The sequence below is a fragment of the Schistocerca nitens genome, unplaced genomic scaffold, assembly GCF_023898315.1.
Source record: "Schistocerca nitens isolate TAMUIC-IGC-003100 unplaced genomic scaffold, iqSchNite1.1 HiC_scaffold_377, whole genome shotgun sequence".
NCBI lineage: Eukaryota > Metazoa > Arthropoda > Insecta > Orthoptera > Acrididae > Schistocerca > Schistocerca nitens.
Genome location: NW_026045911.1, coordinates 1995620 through 2018427, shown reverse-complemented (window position 1 = coordinate 2018427; position 22808 = coordinate 1995620). Strand labels below are relative to the sequence as shown.

Here is a 22808-nt window from a genome sequence, read left to right as displayed (position 1 = left end):
TTGAAAAGGCAAAACGTGTACTTCTTTCGTTTGCCACAACATACATGTGTGAATCTGGATTCTCGATCTATGGTGCCCACAAAACTAAGTACCGAAGCTGTCTTGATGCGGAACCAGACATCCGTCTCCAGTTTTCTTTTCAAAATTGTGTCAGCAGTAGCACCCTCAACCATCATATTAGGATTCTATTATTATTCTTACAGATTCATTTATAGTAAAGAAGAAAGCATTTTTCTTTGTAGATGCTCAGTGAACGTACCTGAACTATAACTCTGTAGGAATTTCGTTTCTGTCTTTTATCATTTACAAAATAACTATTAATTGAATTCTGTTGGCATTGATATTTTTGTTACGAAAATTAAAATGATTTATAAAACTAATTTCTTTTCTTTATAAGATATTCCGTCCTCTTAGTTAAAAATATGGCCTGCCTATTACATCAATTACAATTACTTGCTATTACTCTGACACTATATTGTGGCAACTGGCTGCGAGTGTAAACAAATGAGGACTTTTCACGTGCCACCTTGTAAAAGGTAAACCTCCTCTGCCACAATTGTTTCCTTTGAGAAAAAAAGTCTTACGTTCTGCGAAATGCCTTGTCTTCTTATTTAGAAAAAAGAGAATCTGTTTGTTTGTTTTCCTAATTTGTTTACAGTCGAGGCTGACTGCCACGATATAGTGTCCAAGTAGTAGTTGAAGTTGTCAGCTGTGACCAAACTGTTGCCACGCCACCTGCCAGTTGCCAGCTACCAACTGACAGTACACTGTTGCAGCGCCGCCTGCTAGCTGCCGGCTATGGACTGACAGCTGCCGTTCAGTAGATACGCAAAGTAAAAATAACTAGACTTTCCGAGCTGTTTACATGGGCACGAAATTTCCAGAATCGATTTTGGCGTGTTTACCTGACCAACCAAAAGTGGAACTGGGACATCAGCTTACGAAATCCGGTTTTGGAAACGAACAGATCTCACAACAGACCTTTAAAGGCAATTCCATGACCTCTTTTCCTTCGTGATGTGTTTGTATCCCTAATCATAGGTCTGTGTCTTTTCTTCACAGCCACGCGGAATGGCCGCGCAGTGTTAGGCGCCATGTCGTCGTGGATTGCGCGGCCGCTCCCGTCGGAGGTTCGAGTCCTCCCTCGGGCGTGTGTAAGTCCCATAGACTTTACATACATTTGAACATTTTTCTTCGGATTTCACGAAAAACCACACACGCCCACACACACACACACACACACACACAGACACGACTTTACGAAATATGCATGCTCCTTACACAACAGTAGCCAAACATTGGAAGTGAACAGACCACAAGCGGCAGCTTGTCAACAGCGAACAATTTGGGCATGACGTTGATTGCTCTTGGAGGAAGGCAGCTCCAACGTGTGAAATGTCAATTACCAAGTAATTTTAATCAGGCTGTAGTGTGTCGAACAAAGGTAGTAAATCCACTAGTAAGTGTCTGGATACAGTGAAATTCCAATTGAATCGTTAATTTCAAGTTGTTTTCATTCATCTCTAAACCAAAGACTATTGATACTTGGGGGGGGGGGGGGGGAGATTTCATAAGGAACATAGCACTTGCATTAAGAAGCTTTCATTTCTCATGGATTTCGCTCTGAAATTTAAAGTTACTGTGCTCTTGACTGACTAGGGGGTCCGCCATGGATTTTCGACTGAGGAAGGGGTCCGCCAGCTGAAAAGGTTGGGAAGCCCTGACCTACAGTATATCAGACCACAACACAGAAACCAAGATGGCGGCAGCCTTAGGGATAGTATATCAGACCACAACACAGAAACCAAGATGCGGTAGTCTTGGCCAAGTATTTCAGAGGTACCCTAACACGAATTATTTACAAACCTCATAAATGGAAAGTAGATTCTAAATTGCGTAAGAAATGATGTATTGTTATGTATGTTTCTATATTCAAACTTGAATCAAAAGTTGTACTAAAGTCACAAATTAGGTAATAAGTATTATGACAAAGTAAAATTTGGAGATGTAACTCAAAATAAAATCCAAACAGACTACTACACCACACATGCAAATGGCATATTTTGACACTAATAATAATTTGCACAATAGAAGCCACATAGCAATAATAAGTGAAGGGTGCAGCTAAAGCTCGAAATTGTATTAAACAAGCTGCAGTTAATTCTAGTCACTGTCATAACGTAATATGCTAGAAGTGGTTTGATTTTGAGTACCTGTTGGATTTATATGCTGCTCAGCTTGCCCACTTCGCGTTTTGTTATGTCTGCTGCAATGTCTTCTTGAGTTCCTCTTTTTTGTTTTACTAGTGTTCGAGCAATTTCCTTTGAAACACACTTTTCATTCAAGAGTTTTGTATAATTATTAATAAAAATATTTGAAAGCACTTTAATACTTTTCTTGATTATTGGTCAAAGGAATGCCACATTTGCACACATCGCAGAGGTTACTAATGGCATTTTCACACAATTCAGTTCCTAAGGCAAATACTGCATCTCTTTGATTTTCAAGTCTGAGAAATTCTGATTCATATGTGCTGCTAATCAGAACTTGAAAAAGTTTATATATATTACAACACAAGCAAATCATTATAGAAGAAGGACACTTTAATCCCCCACAATTCAGTTGGTTGAAATAGGAAAGGCGTTCTTTGGTTTCACACTGCAACAAAATTTCATCCTCTTTCTGTAACATTTCTTCACAATCTGAACATTTTCCACCTTTTATCAGCTTTTCAAGCACTGTTTTGCTAGCGTAGCTAACAATAGAAACCAAGACTTTCAAATCTTCATCCATCATGAGAATGTTTGCTAGCTCCTCTAGAGCAGGTTATAATTTATCAAAATTTTCATAGGTTTGGTGCTTTATGCTGTAATTTGCTTTCGCTGCAAAATCGTTTAAAGTCAATTCAACATGTTTAGTACATCTGAGCTTCAGAAGACTGTGTAGAAAGACACTGATGAAAGTAAATGTATCCTCAATATTTGGCATTATGAATGATTCATTTTTTTCATTCAACTAGTTATTTTTGATACACTTAAGCAAGTGCACACTGTCAAACAGAAGAAAGAGAAATTTGGATGGAGCAATTGGATTTGCAATACACGGCTGTAAAGTGCCACCACACATAAGCTGATACATTTTCCTATTAGTGCTATGGTTATCTGTTACCAGGCATATTACATCATGTCCAAGCTCATCCATTATCTTTAATACATCAGTTGTCATTTTCAGTAGTGTATCAGAATCAACATTTTTACAGGAAAGAGAGCTATTATTTCTTTATAATCAGGATGTAAAGATGAGTCCATGAAAAGCTGCATTGTACCTGCTGTTGTAGTACCTGAAGTATTCTCAGCAACACCAAGTATCTTTCCTGCCTTATAAGGGAATTTTGTATTAACATAAACTTCATCTAGCATCACTGACATTACCTTGTAATTTTCCTGAAGAAATGTATTTTTTCCCTCAAAAACGCTATCTGTGATGGACCAATACAAGGTTTATTTGGACCGATTTTGCATAGAAACTGCCTTAAATAGACAGGATGAGGAAATGTTAACACATTTGTTTTTCTCAAGTGATGGTAGGCACCAGGAAATGAAAAGCACATGGTTGTTGCTCATATTAAAAGCTCAGGAGAATATCCACTTTGCTTTGTTATTGCAACTTGTAATTGCTCCAAAACAAATTCCTATTTTATGGGGCTATTTCATCATCAAAATCATCACCAGCTTTCAGTTCTTGTTTGAGAACATTGACTAAAATTATAATCTTGTCAATGGTACCAATAGAGCTATCCGTGAAACCCTTTAGGTGACTCACCAGATTGTCAAATTTCGTCCATTTGTCACATTTCAAGTTCTCTTGCTCCCTGGACTGTAATATCCATTTCAAGGTTTCTGTAGGCAAACACACATTTTTGTGAAACACTTTTACTTCCAAGGAGCTTGATATCCTGAAACACACTGAAACTAATGGCACATCACTGACTGAGTCATACTGAAAGTGTAAATGGAGAAACATTCCTGTTCTGCACTGCGCTTCTAAAATGCTGAAAGTCAGGTATATTGTCATTTCCGCACCAATTACTGAAACTACATTTATCACGTTCCAGTAGCTGTTGAACATGATCTTCAGGATTCTTCCTTTCTTTAGAAACTTGTACTGTGTGATAAGAAGGTTGATTAGGAACGATAGTTGGAATTGCATCATTTGTTAGGTTTGGTATTTTTCGTGGCACAGGTATTGGTTTACTATTTTCCACAGGAAGAATGTCACCCCTAGCCACAAACTTAGGTTCAAAAAGCTTAATGCATACCACAGTTTTATTGTTCACTTCAAAATTATCTCTACGAATTAGTTTAATCCATTTGTTCCTCAATGCTGCTTCTTTGGGAAACTTAAATGTTGAAGTATCGTATGTTTGCCTTAATTGGATTTGCATCCTGGTACACAACAGCTATGACCCACCGCAAGAACAGTTTACACTTTAAATTATGACGAAGTTACTAGAGAATCTAGAAAATAAACACTAGCGTAGCACTTGTGACGACATTCGCAGTATAAAGCATAAATAATAGACAGTAATAAATGCTGTCGATAATAATCTCTTGAACGTCACAAATACGCCTTCATCTCTGGACCTAGGCAGATGCACGTATACGAAGCTCTCGCTAAGTTAAGTGATTAATATTGAAATAAGAGCTAATTTAGTTAATATTACATTTTAGACTTCTTCTCTAGGCTATCTATTGAAGGTTTCGTTTTTCTGACCGTATTTAGATCGAAAAGGAAGTATTTCATAAGAGGCCAGTAGTCGCTAGTTTTGTTTACGTTTTTTAAGTGTAAATTTCGCGCGAGTGTAGATTTTCCTTTTTGACTAGAGTTATCGTTTCGAAGTCAAATTAATTCGTGCCGATCATACAGAGTTTATGTAGTTAAAACTTTGGGAAGAAAGTTTAAAAGTTTCTTTACATTAGTGTTCATTTACGGATTAGTAGGGTACAGATTACGAAACTACTGTGGTTTTGTGCCAACTTATTCTCTGCTTTTGTGTTAAGTTCGTCTATCAAAACACGCCTGACAAATGTGGTGGTTGCCGTAGAATTTTGAAAGAGGGGGTGTTCTATGTAGACTGTAAGTTATGGTTTCATTGGGGCGAATGTAGCGGCGAGGAAACGAGGGTAGAAAATGAGGCTCTTCCATGGCAGTGTAGGTTATGTAGAAAGGACAGAAAAATCGCCCAACAGGAGGCAAAAATTTGTGCCCTTAAGGCTGAATTAGAAAACACGAACTTGGAATTACGTAGGTTAAGAGAGGAAAAACAGACTGGGAACTGGGAAAAGGTAGCAAGCAAAGGGCGACAAAGGGAAACAGTTGAAAAAACTCCAGAAATTCCATTGGTAAATCAGTTTGGCTTGCTATCTGAAGTGGAGGAAGGGCCTCATCCAGATGTAGTTGAAAGTAGGTTTAAGCAGAATATTAGCTTAAAGAAAAAAGGCAGGTCGGGATCAAACCAGAATAAAGAAGAATTCTATTTATAGGCAGCAGTTGTGGGCCAGCAGATTCAGGAGAAATTAGGTGCAGGGTACCAGGTCACAAGTGTTGTGAAACCAAGTGCTAGCCTTAGCCAGGTGACAGAAAACTTAGGTCAGCTATGCAGGGACTTTGAGAAGGAAGATTAGGTAATTATAGCTGGGGGAGCAGGAAACAGCCTGGCTATGAATCCAAGATACAGTATTAGGAGTGACCTGGATAAAATAGGAGCAGAAACTGAGCACACAAATGTGGGATTTATGGAGGTCTTTCAGCGCCATGATCAGCCCTGGGTAAACACTGCTGTAAGTCATGTTAACACTGAGCTGAGCAGAATGCTCCACACACCGGCAAAATCTCACGTAAATGTTGTTCCAGTAAATGCTATTGGTAGGTGGGGATACACTACACATGGCCTGCACCTGAATATGACAGGGAAAAGTAAGTTAGCTTCTCTCTTAGTAGAAACTGTAAGGGGGTCCACACTCACACAAGAGGTGATCCCTGTGGTTAATTGGTCAAGGCAGACAGGTTTTTTAGGTTAAAGCCAAAGTCCAGACAGATGAAAATCAAGATAAATAGAATAAAAGAAACTTCACATACAGTTAATAGGGTAAAGCTAAGGGCAGTATCAACATACTTCATCAAAACATCAGGGGAATAAAAAATGAAGTATATGAGCTATTAGTGTGTTTAGATGATCTCAAAAATAAGAATGAGATTGATATACTCCGTCTGTCTGAACACCTTGTAACTGTGAGCATCGATAGTGTCAGTATAAGTGGGTATAATTTAGCATCTTACACATCTTACTTACTAGGATGGATAAAGGAGGAGTTGCCATTTGCCATTTTCATAAAAAATGGTTCAAATGGCTCTGAGCACTATGCGACTTAACTTCTGAGGTCATCAGTCGCCTAGAACTTAGAACTAATTAAACCTAACTAACCTAAGGACATCACACACATCCATGCCCGAGGCAGGATTCGAATCTGCGACCGTTGCGGTCGCTCGGTTCCAGGCTGTAGCGCCCAGAACCGCACGGCCACTCCGGCCGGCCATTTTCATAAAACAAGGGTTGAATGCAAAACGGTAGAAGTAAGCAAATTTTGTGTTTATCAGCACTTTGAGGTTTGTGCATGTGAACTTCAGCTAGATAATGTAGTATTGATATTAGCAACAGTGTACAGGTCACCATTAGGAGACGGAGCTGTTCATAAAAAAGTTTGACTCCCTATTATGCTGTCTGTCAGACAAAAAGAAGAAGTTATTAGTCTGTGGTGATTTCAATGTAAACTTTCTAAGTAATTCTGATAGGAAAAATGAACTAGAAGTGTTATTAACAACATATAACTTAGAATCAGTGATTTATTTCCCTACACGTATAGCTCAGGACAGTAGCGCGCTAATAGATAATGTATTTGGACAGAAAGAGGATGTAAAACAAACACGTGTTTTCCCTATGGTAAGTGGTTTGTCAGACCATGATGCACAACTGATTAACTTACAAAACCTAACAGGGTGTACAGTTCAGAAACCATTAAGTAAAAGTGTGAGGTCGCTCAACCCGGTATCTATGCAGCACTTAAGAGAAAGTTTAAGAAATGTTAATTAGGGAGATGTATATAATGAGCCAAATGCTAAGGATAAGTGCAAATGTTTCTTGATAAATTTATATCCCTCTTTGAACATTGTTTCCCAAAGAAAATTACTAAGTGTAACACCACACACTTTTCAAAGAAACCTTGGATTACTACAGGTATTAAAGTGTCTTCAGAAAGAAAAAGAAAACTGCATGAGACATCAAGAACTAGTAAAGATCCAGAAGCAGTTTTACACTATAAAAATTATTGTAACATACTGAGACAAGTTGTAAGGAAATCAAGAAATATGTATGTTACAGAAGAAATTAACAACTCTAACAATAAAATCAAATCAATATGGATTGTTGCTAGAAGGGAGACAGGAAAAGTAACCACTGGGGTAGGTAGTATTACTGTTAAGGAGAACGAGACCATCCTAACCAACAGCACACAAGTAGCTAATGTATTTAACAACCATTTTTTAAGTGTAGGAGAAAAAATTGGTGAGAACAGTTGGAAAGAAAAAGCTAGGCAGTACATGGAAGAGCCTGTTTTGAAAAAATTTAGTCAGATTAAGTTTCACCTAACAACCATTATGGCCCTAAGGCTCATAATAGAAAAAAGAATGGAAAAAGGAAAGGACACCTACATAGCATTTGTTGACCTCGAAAAGGCCTTTGATAAAGTTGAATGGAAAAAACTATTCCAGATATTGAGGGAAACTGGAGCTAAGTACAAGGACAGGAGAACGATATGGAACGTATACAAAGAAGAGGTGGCCATAGTGAGATGTGGGGAACATCAACAACAAGCAAAAATTAAACAGGGTGTGAGACAGGGATGTGCACTCTCCCCTGTCCTCTTTAATATGTACATACAGAAAGCAATGGACGAGGTCAGAGAAAAGTTAGGACAAGCTAATGGAATCAGGATCCAGGGAAAAATAGTTGATATGCTGCGTTTTGCGGATGACATTGCTGTCCTAGCGGAAAATGAGGAAGAATTACAAGTAGTGTTGGAGGAAATGGAAAACACTCTTGCTACACGGTACAACATTAAAATTAATAAGTCATAAACAAAAATCTTAGTTGCAAGCAAACAAAATAATCAAGCAATTACGAATATAAGGCTGAATGGAGAGAAGCTGAAAGAAATACAAGACTTTGTCTACTTGGGAAGCAGAATAACATCAGATGGTCGTAGTAGGAAAGATGTAATAAGTAGAATAAATCAGGCAAAGACTGCATTCTATAAAAGAAAAGGACTCCTCACATCAAATATGATAAGTCTGTCGTTAAGGAAGCGGTTAATAAAGACCTTTGTTGGGAGTGTGCTTCTCCACGGCAGCGAAACCTGGACACTTGGAGAGGACGAAAGAAGAAGGATTGAAGGATTCGAAATGTGGTGTATGCGAAGGATGTTAAAAATTCCATGGACGGCCAGGATGACAAATGAAGAAGTCCTGCAGAGAGCGGAGGAAGTTCCAGTTCTTTGGAAGACGGTCAAGAAGAGGAGAGATATATGGATGGGACACATTCTGAGACATGAAAGTCTTCTCCACACTATAACGGAAGGCCTTGTGGAGGGTAAAAGGGCAAGAGGCAGACCTAGAAGAAAGTACATAAGCCAGATAATGCAGGACCTAGGATGCGGAAGTTTCACAGAATTGAAGAGGCTGGCCGACAATCGCACTGAATGGAGAGCTGCTGCAAATCAATCTTAGGATTGGCAACTTAAGAAGAAGAACAACCTCTTGTGAAATAAGTAAAATTATTAAATCTCTGAAAAATACATGTTCTGTTGGAGTAGATGACATCTCTAATAAGATATTAAAACAATGTGGAGCAATTACAGCTGATGTTATGAGTCACATATGTGATGCATCAATAACTCAAGGTATTTTCCCAGACAGGTTAAAATGTGACATTGTCAGGCCGTCTACAAAAAGGGGGACACCACAGAGTCAATAATTATCGGCCAGTATCCTTGCTTACAGTATTCTCAAAAATCTTCGAGATAGTAATGTACTCAAGAGTGGTTAGCCATCTCAACAGTAATGGGATACTTAGTAAATCATAGTTCGGATTTCAAAAATGCTGTTCCACTGAGACAGCAATATACAATTTCACTGTCCACACAATAGAGTCTTTAAATAGTAAAATGTCACCAATAGGAATTTTCTGTGACTTGTCCAGAGCATTTGATTGTGTGAACCATGACATTATGTTACAGAAATTACAATTCTATGGTATAAATGGAATAGCATATGAGTGGTTTAAGTCATACCTACAGAACAGGAAGCAAAATGTTTCCTTATATGGGTCAAGTGATTTAAATAAGTTTGCCACTTCAGCTAACAGGGGTGAAATTACATTAGTAATTCCACAGGGTTCAATCATGCGTCCCCTTCTGTTCTTGATATATGTGAAAGACCTCCCTTGCTATCTGAAAAGGAAGCTGAACTGGTTTGCTGATAATACGTGCATAATTATTAATCCAGTAAAAGAAACTCCTGTTGAAAATGATACAAATAAGGTCTTTGGAAAAGCCATTAATTGGTTTTCTGCTAATGGGCTTGCTCTAAACTTTGAAAAAACATAGTACATCCAAGTTTCTGCTGGAAAAAGTACGGTTCCTTCAATAAATATAACATATCAACAGAAGGCAGTAGACAGGGTAGAGCATACTAAGCTTTTGGGTGTACATATAGATGAGAATCTTAATTGTAAAATTCATGTTTTGTGTCTCCTAAAGCGACTAGGTTCAGCAACATTTGCGAAAAGAATAATTGCCAATTTTGAGAATATAGAAATTAGTAAGCTAACATACTTTGCATACTTTCACTCTCTGATGTCATACGGAATAATATTTTGGGGTAATTCAACATTTAGACAAAAAGTATTCACTGCTCAAAAGGAAGTGGTTAGAATAATGTGTGGGTTTCATAGTCGCACATCTTGTAGGCATCTTTTTAAAAGATTGGGAATTCTTACAATAGCCTCACAGTAAATCTACTCACTAATGAAATTTGTTCTCGACAACACGGACCACTTTAAAAACAACAGTGACATTCATGATTATAATACCAGAAAAAAGAAAGACTTGCACTATCCTTTGCTCAACCCAACTTTGGCACAGAACGGGTACAATAGGCTGCTATAAAAATTTTCGACAAATTACCAGATGAAATAAGGTCTGACAGACAGCAGTAATAGCTTCAAAAATAAATTGAAATCGTATCTCCTTGACAACTCCTTCTATACCATAGATGAATTCTCGAATAGAAATAAATAAATCTATAAATATAGTATATGCATTTTGTGCCCATTAAGGGAATGGGGTAAATAATAGAAATGTTAATCTTTAACTTTGTATTGTAATATTAAAAAAATTTTGTTCCGTATGTGCATTTCTTGTGCGCCTGACACGTTCCACGTCATAACGGCTACAATACCGTGGGATTGATCAATGGAACACGCAACCAACTAACTACCTAACAATATTACACACACACACACGTTGCGGAAACACAAGCACGCTGGCTGTTTCCCCCACGATTGCCGCCATATTGTCAACTATCGATATCTTCCTTAAGGTCTGATTTATTGTAGGTGGTCTTGGTCGGGCCGTCTGACTGGCCACAACTGCTTCCTGGAAGGGGGCGTCGACCTCCGCTACCCTCGGCCAGCGGGAGGCGGGGGCTGTACTTCCGCCCTTCGAGTCGGAGCTCAGCAGGCGTTCCTCTCCCGCGCTACCTACGATGGCCGCGGCCGGTGCAGGGGCAGGGGCAGGCGGCTAGGCCTCTGTCACAGATTAACATATATCTTTGTCTGTGCCTCTGCCTGTGCGGCTAAAGCCGTCGGCACACGGACCGTGCATCCGAACGTTGAGCGTTGAGCGTGCCGAGTTTCTGACGTCATAGCGTGGAATAGCACGTTCGGGAGTCTTTCCGAACGTGCGGAACAGTATCTGGCATGTCAGATATTTTGAGCATGCGACTGAGCGTTGACCAATGAGATGGCACAACGCCACCTACGTCACACGCACGTCGTCTCTCCTCAGTACAGAGTTGTGAGGCGCCATATTGGCATTCATTTCAAGCTTATATGTATATATGCCGTTTCTGAGCACCAGCAAATTCAGAATCATTGGAAAACCCGTTGTTAACTGTGTGATTCTTTCCAATAAAATAACGAGAAACATCATATTCATGGCAAAAGAATTATTGTAACTTGTGTATTATGACAGTAGGCTATTTGAAGGCAGTGACACATGGAAGATCCACCGAAAACGCATTGTTCTTGGTACAATTTGTTATAGTTAAATTTCAATTAGTAACATTTCTACGATAAAGTTTTATGTAACGGCTAACATACTTCAACTAATTGAGTAAAGCGAATGTGTGTTGTTCGGTTAGCGTAATGAGTAGCGTCAGTGTCTCCGATTGATTTTTAAGTTGGGGTGGAGGTTCGCGTCTTGACACTTCAAAATTTTTATTCCTTAACATTAGCGTTTGTATTAGGTTCTGATACTTTATTATTAGTTTAATATAAGTATATACTATGATATTTGATGTTATGTAAATATAAGTTCACCTTTTCTTGAGGGGTGACTTTGTTCGATTGGCTTAATCTACAGGACAGCTTGCGCTACTTGTATAAAGATATTTTGCTCCTTTTTCTTTTACGCTCCGTAATTCACATGTTGCAAAGATTCTGCTATTGGGTAGGAACAGTGATTAAGTAAGACTGACCTAGGGGTTTTAATAAAATGTGGGAGTGATGAAATAATCTCATGCGGAGAAGTATTCGAAAATTGTACCGCACTGTTTGTAATGGCACTTTTATAAGCCTGTGTCCTTATTGATTGGACATGGTACTTTATTTTTCGTGGACTATGGAGGAAATGTGCGTTTTAATAGAGCTAACGTGAGAATTATACGCGCCCCCGTTGAGTAAACAGTGTGATTTACGAACTAGAAACATCCTTCAACTTCCGCTGGAGTGCGTTGCGATCGCGTATACCACGTTGGGGCCCACGTACTGTATGCACAAGTCGCATCGTTCCTGAGCGTTCAGCAGCACGTTGAACTTGGCACGCTCAACGTTAACGTTCGACAGCACGGTCCGTGTGCCGACGGCCTAACGGTGCGGCCGCTTCGCTGCGGCCACGGCTCTTCGTTTAAACGTGCAGCTTCGCCTGTTAAAACTCCGGCCTAGCTGCCGGTAATATTCTGTTGCTCGGCATTTGTGCGTGGCACTTGCGCCAGTCATTTGCTTCTCGGCCAGTTTGCTCGCATATCCTCCGTAGAGTTGCATATGGAGCACGTCTGGGGCTGGCCATTGTACTGCACCACCCCCTGTGTCCCTTCTCCAATCATTACGAAAGACGCCAAGTGTTTCTTTAGCACTGTCGTCACACACCTGACTCCCGAGTCACTTTGTATTTGTCACGCGCCCCTCAGAACTCGCGTTTCACGGTTAGCACGTCCCCATATAATCTGTTGCATCGTGCCACTTCATTGTCCGGCGTTTCGAAGGACAGATTGTACACCTTCTTGTGTCTCACACCATAACCGGCGAACGAGACTTTTAAGTCACTCATGGCACTGTCCCTGCGCTTGAATTTCCGTAATCCACCATGGGTGGCGACCAAGGTTTTACATCCTACGAGCGTCTTTAGCTTAATGAGAAGACTGTATGCCGTGAAGCCCAAAATCAGTCCTTCAATTTCATCTCCCTTTATCCTCAGTTTGTTAAACATCCAGTCCTCATTTTCAAAGGACGTTGGCCTAACGTATTCTCAGTAGAATTACAATTGCAACATTGTATTAGATCGGTTGTAAGTTGGCATTTTGACTCACCAAATCGTTGAAACTGACGTTAAAACAGCGAAGTAGCTACGGCTGGCGCGGCGCGTTAAGCCGGTAGGGGGCGGGCGCGGTGGGGTGGAACGTCGGGCGGCGACGGCGCGGCGGCCGGCGATCCTCGCCTACCTGCGACGCACAGTGGGCAGTGGCACACGTCCTCCCCGGAGGGCAGCCAGCCAAGCACTAACCGCGCCCGATGTTGCTTAACTTCGGTGATCGGACGAGAACCGGTGTATTCAACATGGTATGGCCGTTGGCGTCTTTACAATGTAGCCGCGCGACAGAAGACGCATTCGCCCAACACACATAATCGCAGTTTTCGGTGCCACATTTGACGCAAGGCATGTCCTTCCGCAACAGCTAGAGCCTCGAAGGCGACTGCCGAGGGCGCGCGCGGCGTCTCAGAGGCGACTGCCGAATTTGAGGGCGCGCTTCCACGTGCGTGAGACACACAGCTGCTCGATGCACCGCCTGTCATTCGCTTGGTGCGTGCAGCCTCCGACACTCGCGAGCGGCGCATCTTGCACCTGTTATCCGGCGCAGGGCTTGTGCGCGGCCGGGCGGCGGGTGGCCTATGCGGGGTGTGGCAGTGTCCTGCTGGAGGGCGCCCCTGCTGCCGACGCAAGTTTTCTCTCCTGATACACGCCGCGTTTCCTGATATCTGCAAAATTTACGCAGTGCTTTCGCACCTGTCCCCTTCCGTCCCGACTTGTCCTGTTCATTGACGCTGAGAGATTGATGTTTATCTCTGCTCTTACGCTGGCAGTGTTGGTTTATATTGGGCTTGATATAACCACCGAAGGTGTGTCTGTATGTTGGACAACTTGAAAAACTTTTTATGTTAATTAATACATACTGAAACCGTACAGACAGATGGCCTAGCAACAAGGGTTAATTAAAACTTCCTGGCAGATTACAACTGTGTGCCCGACCGAGACTCGAACTCGGTACCTTTGCCTTTCGCGGGCAAGTGCTCTACCATCCGAGCTACCGAAGCACGACTCACGCCCCCTCCTCACAGCTTTACTTCTGCCAGTATCTCGTCTTCTACCTTCCAAACTTTACAGAAGCTCTCCCCAGGCTGTGGCTATGCCATGTCTCCGCAGTATCCTTTCTTTCGGGAGTGCTAGTTCTGCAGGTTCGCAGGAGAGCTTCTGTAAAGTTTGGAAGGTAGGAGACGAGATACTGGCAGAAGTAAAGCTTTGAGAACCGGTCGTGAGTCGTGCTTCGGTAGCTCAGATGGTAGAGCACTTGCCCGCGAAAGGCAAAGGTTCCGAGTTCGAGTCTCGGTCGGGCACACAGTTTTAATCTGCCAGGAAGTTTCACATCAGCGCACACTCCGCTGCAGAGTGAAAATCTCATTCTGTAAGGGTTAATTAGATTCTCTGCATTATCAAGCCAAAGCCACGTTCCTTGCTTGACCATCAAAGTTCATCTCGCATTACCATCACTCATCACTGATTTAATTTATGAACCCAACATTGTGTGTGTACTAACCCTTCTGAAACTAAAACCCTAACTGCATTTATACACTTGCCCATATAACGGGCTGAATTTGAAGTTATAGAAACTACATTTCTGTACTGAATTTCAAGTTTCTGTATTACACTCATAATTGCTTGCGTACATTCTGTAGTATTTCACTCCCCCGACAAATAATTTCTGAACTCCACCATCGTCACAACTAAGTACTTTTATCAGAACCACGAACACACACTGCCCTTTTCTGTCTGTCGTTTGATCACGATTCGTCTTTCACGGCTCCTTTTAATCTTTCCATTTCTTCTTTGATGATTCGAGGAATGTAACCTTCCTGTAGTCTTCCAGCTGAGGTAAGTCTCCAGTACCTTAAAAATAATAGAACTGCTATTAGAGTACTGTGTAACGAATGAAATTACCACGTTACCCATTTATAAGACTTTTTTAAGAGGGTGCTCGAGGAAAAATTATTTTTAATATAGACCTATTCTGACCAACAAAAATTATTGGCTATCGAGATTACCTAATCTTTGCTCCGATTAGCACGGTAAATTAATTACTACACAAACCTGGTATGTATTTGTTCATCCATTCTCTCAGCTTCGGATGATCAACTTTTTCCATCGGAATGTTAGCCTAAATGAAAGCTCGAGTAGTCGATAAAATGAATCCTTCTTTATCATTTTTCGCTCGTTTTGCCGCTGCAGTGACTTCCGTGAGCGTAGCTTGACTTTTTATACTGGTAGTTGTTAGCACCTTCTCCTTGTTCTTCTTATAGGGGAAGAACTGTTATTAATGTGTTTCAGGCACGTGTCCTTCCTCTGCCATTCAATACGTCCATTGCAGTATTTGCACATAAGTATCTTGTCTTGTGACAGCCAGAGCGAGAGCACCAGCAGCAGCGAGTACTGTTTGTATAAAGCGTTTATTTTGCATTTTGTTTACGACCTTCCACTAAGGAAGGGATTCTATTAGTGTTTATCTGCTCTGCATAGTAACTAACAGTTCTTGATAAAACTTTACGTAGTTTTCGTGTTAGATTTCTTAGTGTTTTCTTGATCGTTTAGAACAGAAAGCGCCCAAAAACCGTCTTTTGTTTGTTTCGCGGCCGTTAGCCACTAGTCACTTGAATCAGCAGTTGTCTTGTGACAGCCAGAGCGAGAGCACCAGCAGCAGCGAGTACTGTTTGTATAAAGCGTTTATTTTGCATTTTGTTTACGACCTTCCACTAAGGAAGGGATTCTATTAGTGTTTATCTGCTCTGCATAGTAACTAACAGTTCTTGATAAAACTTTACGTAGTTTTCGTGTTAGATTTCTTAGTGTTTTCTTGATCGTTTAGAACAGAAAGCGCCCAAAAACCGTCTTTTGTTTGTTTCGCGGCCGTTAGCCACTAGTCACTTGAATCAGCAGTTGTCTTGTGACAGCCAGAGCGAGAGCACCAGCAGCAGCGAGTACTGTTTGTATAAAGCGTTTATTTTGCATTTTGTTTACGACCTTCCACTAAGGAAGGGATTCTATTAGTGTTTATCTGCTCTGCATAGTAACTAAATGTTCTTGATCGTTAGGAGAGAAATTTATTTTGTACTTATTTGCTGCGCTTAGCTTTTAAATAGTTTTTCTGGGAAAACCTAGCGTAGTTTTCGCGTCTCGTATTTCAGTGAGTGTTTCTTGATTATCAGAGTAGCTCATCAGAAGATTATCTTGGGAATTTGGCACCGTATAGAGTAGGGTAAACATAGTCATGTGTAGGGACTGTGGTTGTTGTGAGCGGACGCAAGGAGAATTGGCCACTCTTCGGGGGCAGGTGGAGGCTTTGTCTGTTAGGCTCATCGAGCTCGAGGCGCAGGCGTCGGCTCGTAGTGGCGTTGGGGCAACTGTGGTGAGACCTATGCCTACTTCGGTGGCCTTGGAATCACATGGAACCCCTGATGTCGCTGCGTCTTCCGGCAGTGAGCATCTTACCGGTCAGCCATCACTCCAGGGTGAATGGCGGACAGTGGTGGGCTCGCGCGTGCCTGGCCGAAAGGCGAAGGTGGGATCTGGCCGCGTGGCAGCTGCCTTACCCCTTTCCAACAGGTACGGGGTGCTTCCTAGTGGTGATGACATCGTTTCCGAGCCACCACAGGATGCCTCGCCTGTTGGGCCAGTGGCCGATTCTCCGGCAAGGTCCCGACAGTCACAGAGGGCGGGCCTATTAGTTATAGGGAGCTCCAACGTTAGGCGGGTTATGGAGCCCCTCAGGAAAATAGCGGGTAGGTCGGGGAAGAATGCCAGTGTGCACTCGGTGTGCTTGCCGGGGGGTCTCGTCCGTAATGTGGAGGAGGCCCTTCCGGCAGCTATTGAACGCACTGGGTGTGACCGGCTGCAGATAGTAGCACATGTCGGAACGAATGACGCCTGCCGCTTGGGTTCTGAGGCCATCCTTGGTTCCTTCCGGCGGCTGGCCGATTTGGTGAAGACAACCAGCATCGCACGCGGAGTGCAAGCTGAGCTTAATATCTGCAGCATAGTGCCCAGAGTCGATCGCGGTCCTCTGGTTTGGAGCCGTGTGGAGGGTCTAAACCAGAGGCTCAGACGACTCTGCGACTATAATGGTTGCAAATTCATCGACCTCCGTTATTGGGTGGAGAACTGTAGGGCCCCCCTAGACAGGTCAGGCGTGCACTACACACCGGAAGCAGCTACTAGGGTAGCAGAGTACGTGTGGCGTGCACACGGGGGTTTTTTAGGTTAGAGGGACCCCCCCTTGGGCGAAACGATAAAATACCTGACGGCTTACCAGAGAGAACATCAGCATCGTTGATAAAGAACGTCCGTCCTCAGAGACCAAAAACAGGAAAAGTTAACGTTATATTGGTAAACTGCAGGAGTATCCAGGGCAAGGTTCCTGAATTAGTATCGCTTATTGAAGGAAATAGTGCGCATATAGTATTAGGAACGGAAAGTTGGTTAAAACCGGAAGTGAACAGTAACGAAATCCTAGACACAGAATGGAATATATACCGCAAGGATAGGATAAACGCCAATGGTGGAGGAGTATTTATAGCAGTAAAGAATTCAATAATATCCAGTGAAGTTATTAGCGAATGCGAATGTGAAATAATCTGGGTTAAGTTAAGTATCAAAGGTGGGTCAGATATGATAGTCGGATGCTTCTATAGACCACCTGCATCAGCAACCGTAGTAGTTGAGCGCCTCAGAGAGAACCTGCAGAACGTCGTGAAGAAGTTTCGTGATCATACTATTGTAATAGGGGGAGACTTCAATCTACCAGGTATAGAATGGGATAGTCACACAATCAGAACTGGAGCCAGGGACAGAGACTCTTGTGACATTATCCTGACTGCCTTGTCCGAGAATTACTTCGAGCAGATAGTTAGAGAACCAACTCGTGACGCTAACGTTTTAGACCTCATAGCAACAAATAGACCGGAACTTTTCGACTCCGTGAATGTAGAAGAGGGTATCAGTGATCATAAGTCAGTGGTTGCATCAATGACTACAAGTGTAATAAGAAATGCCAAGAAAGGAAGGAAAATATATTTGCTTAACAAGAGTGATAGGGCACAAATCGCAGAATATCTGAGTGACCACCATCAAACGTTCATTTCTGAGGAAGAGGATGTGGAACAAAAATGGAAAAAATTCAGAAACATCGTCCAGTACGCCTTAGATAAGTTCGTACCGACTAAGGTCCAAAGCGAGGGGAAAGATCCACCGTGGTATAACAATCATGTACGAAAGGTACTACGGAAACAAAGAAAGCTTCATCATAGGTTTAAGAGTAGTCGAATCATAGCTGATAAGGAAAAGCTGAACGAAGCGAAAAAGAGCGTAAAGAGAGCAATGAGAGAAGCATTCAACGAATTCGAACATAAAACATTGGCAAACAATCTAAACAAGAACCCTAAAAAGTTTTGGTCATATGTAAAAACGGTAAGCGGATCTAAATCCCCTATTCAGTCACTCGTTGACCACGATGGCACCGAAACAGAGGACGACCGAAGAAAGGCAGAAATACTGAATTCAGTGTTCCGAAACTGTTTCACTGCGGAAAATCGTAACACGGTCCCTGACTTCAGCCGTCGCACGGACGCCAAAATGGAAAATATTGAAATAAACGATATCGGAATTGAAAACCAACTGCTATCACTTAGTAGCGGAAAAGCATCCGGACCAGACGAGATACCCGTAAGATTCTACAGTGATTATGCTAAAGAACTTGCCCCCTTTCTATCAGCAATTTATCGTAGATCTCTGGAAGAACGTAAAGTACCTAGCGACTGGAAGAAAGCGCAGGTCGTTCCCATTTTCAAGAAGGGTCATAAATCAGATGCGAATAATTATAGGCCTATTTCGCTTACGTCAATCTGTTGTAGAATAATGGAACATGTTTTATGTTCTCGTATTATGACGTTCTTAGATAATACAAATCTCCTTCATCATAACCAACATGGATTCCGCAAACAGAGATCATGTGAAACTCAGCTCGCCCTATTTGTCCAAGAAATTCACAGTGCCGTAGACACTGGCGAGCAGATTGATGCCGTATTCCTGGACTTCAGGAAGGCATTTGATACGGTTCCGCACTTACGTTTAGTGAAAAAATACGAGCTTACGGAATATCGGACCAGGTTTGTGATTGGATTCAGGATTTCCTAGAAGAAAGAACACAACATGTCATTCTTAACGGTTCAAAATCTGCAGATGTAGAGGTAATTTCGGGAGTACCGCAAGGAAGCGTGATAGGACCTTTATTGTTTACAATATACATAAATGACTTAGTTGACAACATCGGAAGCTCCGTGAGGCTATTTGCAGATGACACGGTTGTCTACAAGAAAGTAGCAACATCAGAAGACTCGTACGTACTCCAGGAAGACCTGCAGAGGATTAATGAATGGTGCGACAGCTGGCAGCTTTCCCTAAACGTAGATAAATGTAATATAATGCGCATACATAGGGGCAGAAATCCATTCCAGTACGATTATGCCATAGGTGGTAAATCATTGGAAGCGGTAACGACCGTAAAATACTTAGGAGTTACTATCCGGAGCGATCTGAAGTGGAATGATCACATAAAACAAATAGTGGGAAAAGCAGGCGCCAGGTTGAGATTCATAGGAAGAATTCTAAGAAAATGTGACTCATCGACGAAAGAAGTAGCTTACAAAACGCTTGTTCGTCCGATTCTTGAGTATTGCTCATCAGTATGGGAACCTTACCAGGTTGGATTAATAGAAGAGATAGACATGATCCAGCGAAAAGCAGCGCGATTCGTCATGGGGACATTTAGTCAGCGCGAGAGCGTTACGGAGATGCTGAACAAGCTCCAGTGGCGGACACTTCAAGAAAGGCGTTACGCAATACGGAGAGGTTTATTATCGAAATTACGAGAGAGCACATTCCGGGAAGAGATGGGCAACATATTACTACCGCCCACATATATCTCGCGTAATGATCACAACGAAAAGATCCGAGAAATTAGAGCAAATACGGAGACTTACAAGCAGTCGTTCTTCCCACGCACAATTCGTGAATGGAACAGAGAAGGGGGGATCAGATAGTGGTACAATAAGTACCCTCCGCCACACACCGTAAGGTGGCTCGCGGAGTATAGATGTAGATGTAGATATCTTCGTACTTTTGTCGAAAACATAAAATCCTTCTGACGAAAATTCCTTTCGTCGGTCGAAAACTGTCACTACCATATTAATCATCTGTAACACGAAAACAAAACACAAAATACCACACTCAATGCACCGGCGATCCACAACGAATTCCAACACGGAATACTGCATACGCCGCCAGAACATTGTAGAATGTCTTTGGAATACTCGATATATTATACACTCCTGGAAATGGAAAAAAGAACACATTGACACCGGTGTGTCAGACCCACCATACTTGCTCCGGACACTGCGAGAGGGCTGTACAAGCAATGATCACACGCACGGCACAGCGGACACACCAGGAACCGCGGTGTTGGCCGTCGAATGGCGCTAGCTGCGCAGCATTTGTGCACCGCCGCCGTCAGTGTCAGCCAGTTTGCCGTGGCATACGGAGCTCCATCGCAGTCTTTAACACTGGTAGCATGCCGCAACAGCGTGGGCGTGAACCGTATGTGCAGTTGACGGACTTTGAGCGAGGGCGTATAGTGGGCATGCGGGAGGCCGGGTGGACGTACCGCCGAATTGCTCAACACGTGGGGCGTGAGGTCTCCACAGTACATCGATGCTGTCGCCAGTGGTCGGCGGAAGGTGCACGTGCCCGTCGACCTGGGACCGGACCGCAGCGACGCACGGATGCACGCCAAGACCGTAGGATCCTACGCAGTGCCGTAGGGGACCGCACCGCCACTTCCCAGCAAATTAGGGACACTGTTGCTCCTGGGGTATCGGCGAGGACCATTCGCAACCGTCTCCATGAAGCTGGGCTACGGTCCCGCACACCGTTAGGCCGTCTTCCGCTCACGCCCCAACATCGTGCAGCCCGCCTCCAGTGGTGTCGCGACAGGCGTGAATGGAGGGACGAATGGAGACGTGTCGTCTTGAGCGATGAGAGTCGCTTCTGCCTTGGTGCCAATGATGGTCGTATGCGTGTTTGGCGCCGTGCAGGTGAGCGCCACAATCAGGACTGCATACGACCGAGGCACACAGGGCCAACACCCGGCATCATGGTGTGGGGAGCGATCTCCTACACTGGCCGTACACCACTGGTGATCGTCGAGGGGACACTGAATAGTGCACGGTACATCCAAACCGTCATCGAACCCATCGTTCTACCATTCCTAGACCGGCAAGGGAACTTGCTCTTCCAACAGGACAATGCACGTCCGCATGTATCCCGTGCCACCCAACGTGCTCTAGAAGGTGTAAGTCAACTACCCTGGCCAGCAAGATCTCCGGATCTGTCCCCCATTGAGCATGTTTGGGACTGGATGAAGCGTCGTCTCACGCGGTCTGCACGTCCAGCACGAACGCTGGTCCAACTGAGGCGCCAGGTGGAAATGGCATGGCAAGCCGTTCCACAGGACTACATCCAGCATCTCTACGATCGTCTCCATGGGAGAATAGCAGCCTGCATTGCTGCGAAAGGTGAATATACACTGTACTAGTGCCGACATTGTGCATGCTCTGTTGCCTGTGTCTATGTGCCTGTGGTTCTGTCAGTGTGATCATGTGATGTATCTGACCCCAGGAATGTGTCAATAAAGTTTCCCCTTCCTGGGACAATGAATTCACGGTGTTCTTATTTCAATTTCCAGGAGTGTATATATCGAAATGGTGTACAATCGATTTCCGGGTTGTATTACCGTAACTCCAATCGAATTTCCACAGTTAAGTTCAAATGACGAGATTTTGCAAAGTTTCGTCAATTATTTCGCGATTTGTCTTAAAAGTAAATAGTTTCGCGTTTTCAGCAAAATGTGTAAAATTTCGTGAAAATTTCGTGATTTCGCGCTTTGCGAAAAACAGGTGCCTCTACTCATCAGTAGTTTCCGTTATTGTGATGCATCGCTAGTGTTTCTCTGGAGAGAAACGCAGCGAGCTTGCTCAGGAAGAAGGCGGCTGTACCCACCTGGAGAGCAGATTTGCGCCGAGGTTGAGAAACTGAGGAGCAGCAGTCCCTACAGCAGCCGCTGGAACTGCTCTCTCCGGGAGCCGCCCTTGGCTCCAGTGGCAGTCAGCTCCAGCAGCCTGTACAAAGGAGGCGCTTTGGGCTCACAGTCTCGCAGTCGACGGCACCCTATTCCTTTCAGGTCTACACTTTGTGCCACTTCAAGTACAGTCATGATACGAACTTCATTAGTCTGCTCCAGATGTTCACAATTTCTGGACTGAGAAACGACAGCAAAGCAAATAATCGGATATCAAAATGTCATTGCGAAAAAAATGCATGCAGTGAATGTTTTAATACCAAATGAAGCACAAGAAGCTTTCTGAGTCAACTGCATATGCCCAATTTAAACTTGTAGAACATATTGCTGGAATTTGGTTGAAAATTAAATCACCATACAAATAATGATATGGCGTTGTACCTATTGTAGCCCATCCACTAACTGTGAGCAGGTGGCCCCCAGTACGATTTCGTTTAGTTCAGAGACGAAGTCGGTAGTCTGGCACAGTTCCATGAGGAAACTGTAGGCATCATCCATACCTTGCTGTGCACTGTAGCAGCAGATGACGTGTTTCAAGTCTGGTCCCGCTCCGCAAAAATGTAAGGTAATGGGTACAACTTGAATTTCTTGCCGCAGTATGCCTCAAATTCTAATAAGTATCTTCGTCTGTATTCTTTTTCCGACTACGTAGAGTAAGTTCGGTAAATCTGTGGTCTGTC

General features: G+C 43.0%; 2 pseudogenes; both read right to left on the bottom strand.

Annotated features, from left to right (window-relative positions):
- Positions 1–10196: 10196 nt before the first annotated feature.
- LOC126229658 (uncharacterized) lies at positions 10197–22263 on the bottom strand (annotated as a pseudogene).
- Positions 13128–13245, bottom strand: LOC126229715 (5S ribosomal RNA; annotated as a pseudogene).
- Positions 22264–22808: the final 545 nt, after the last annotated feature.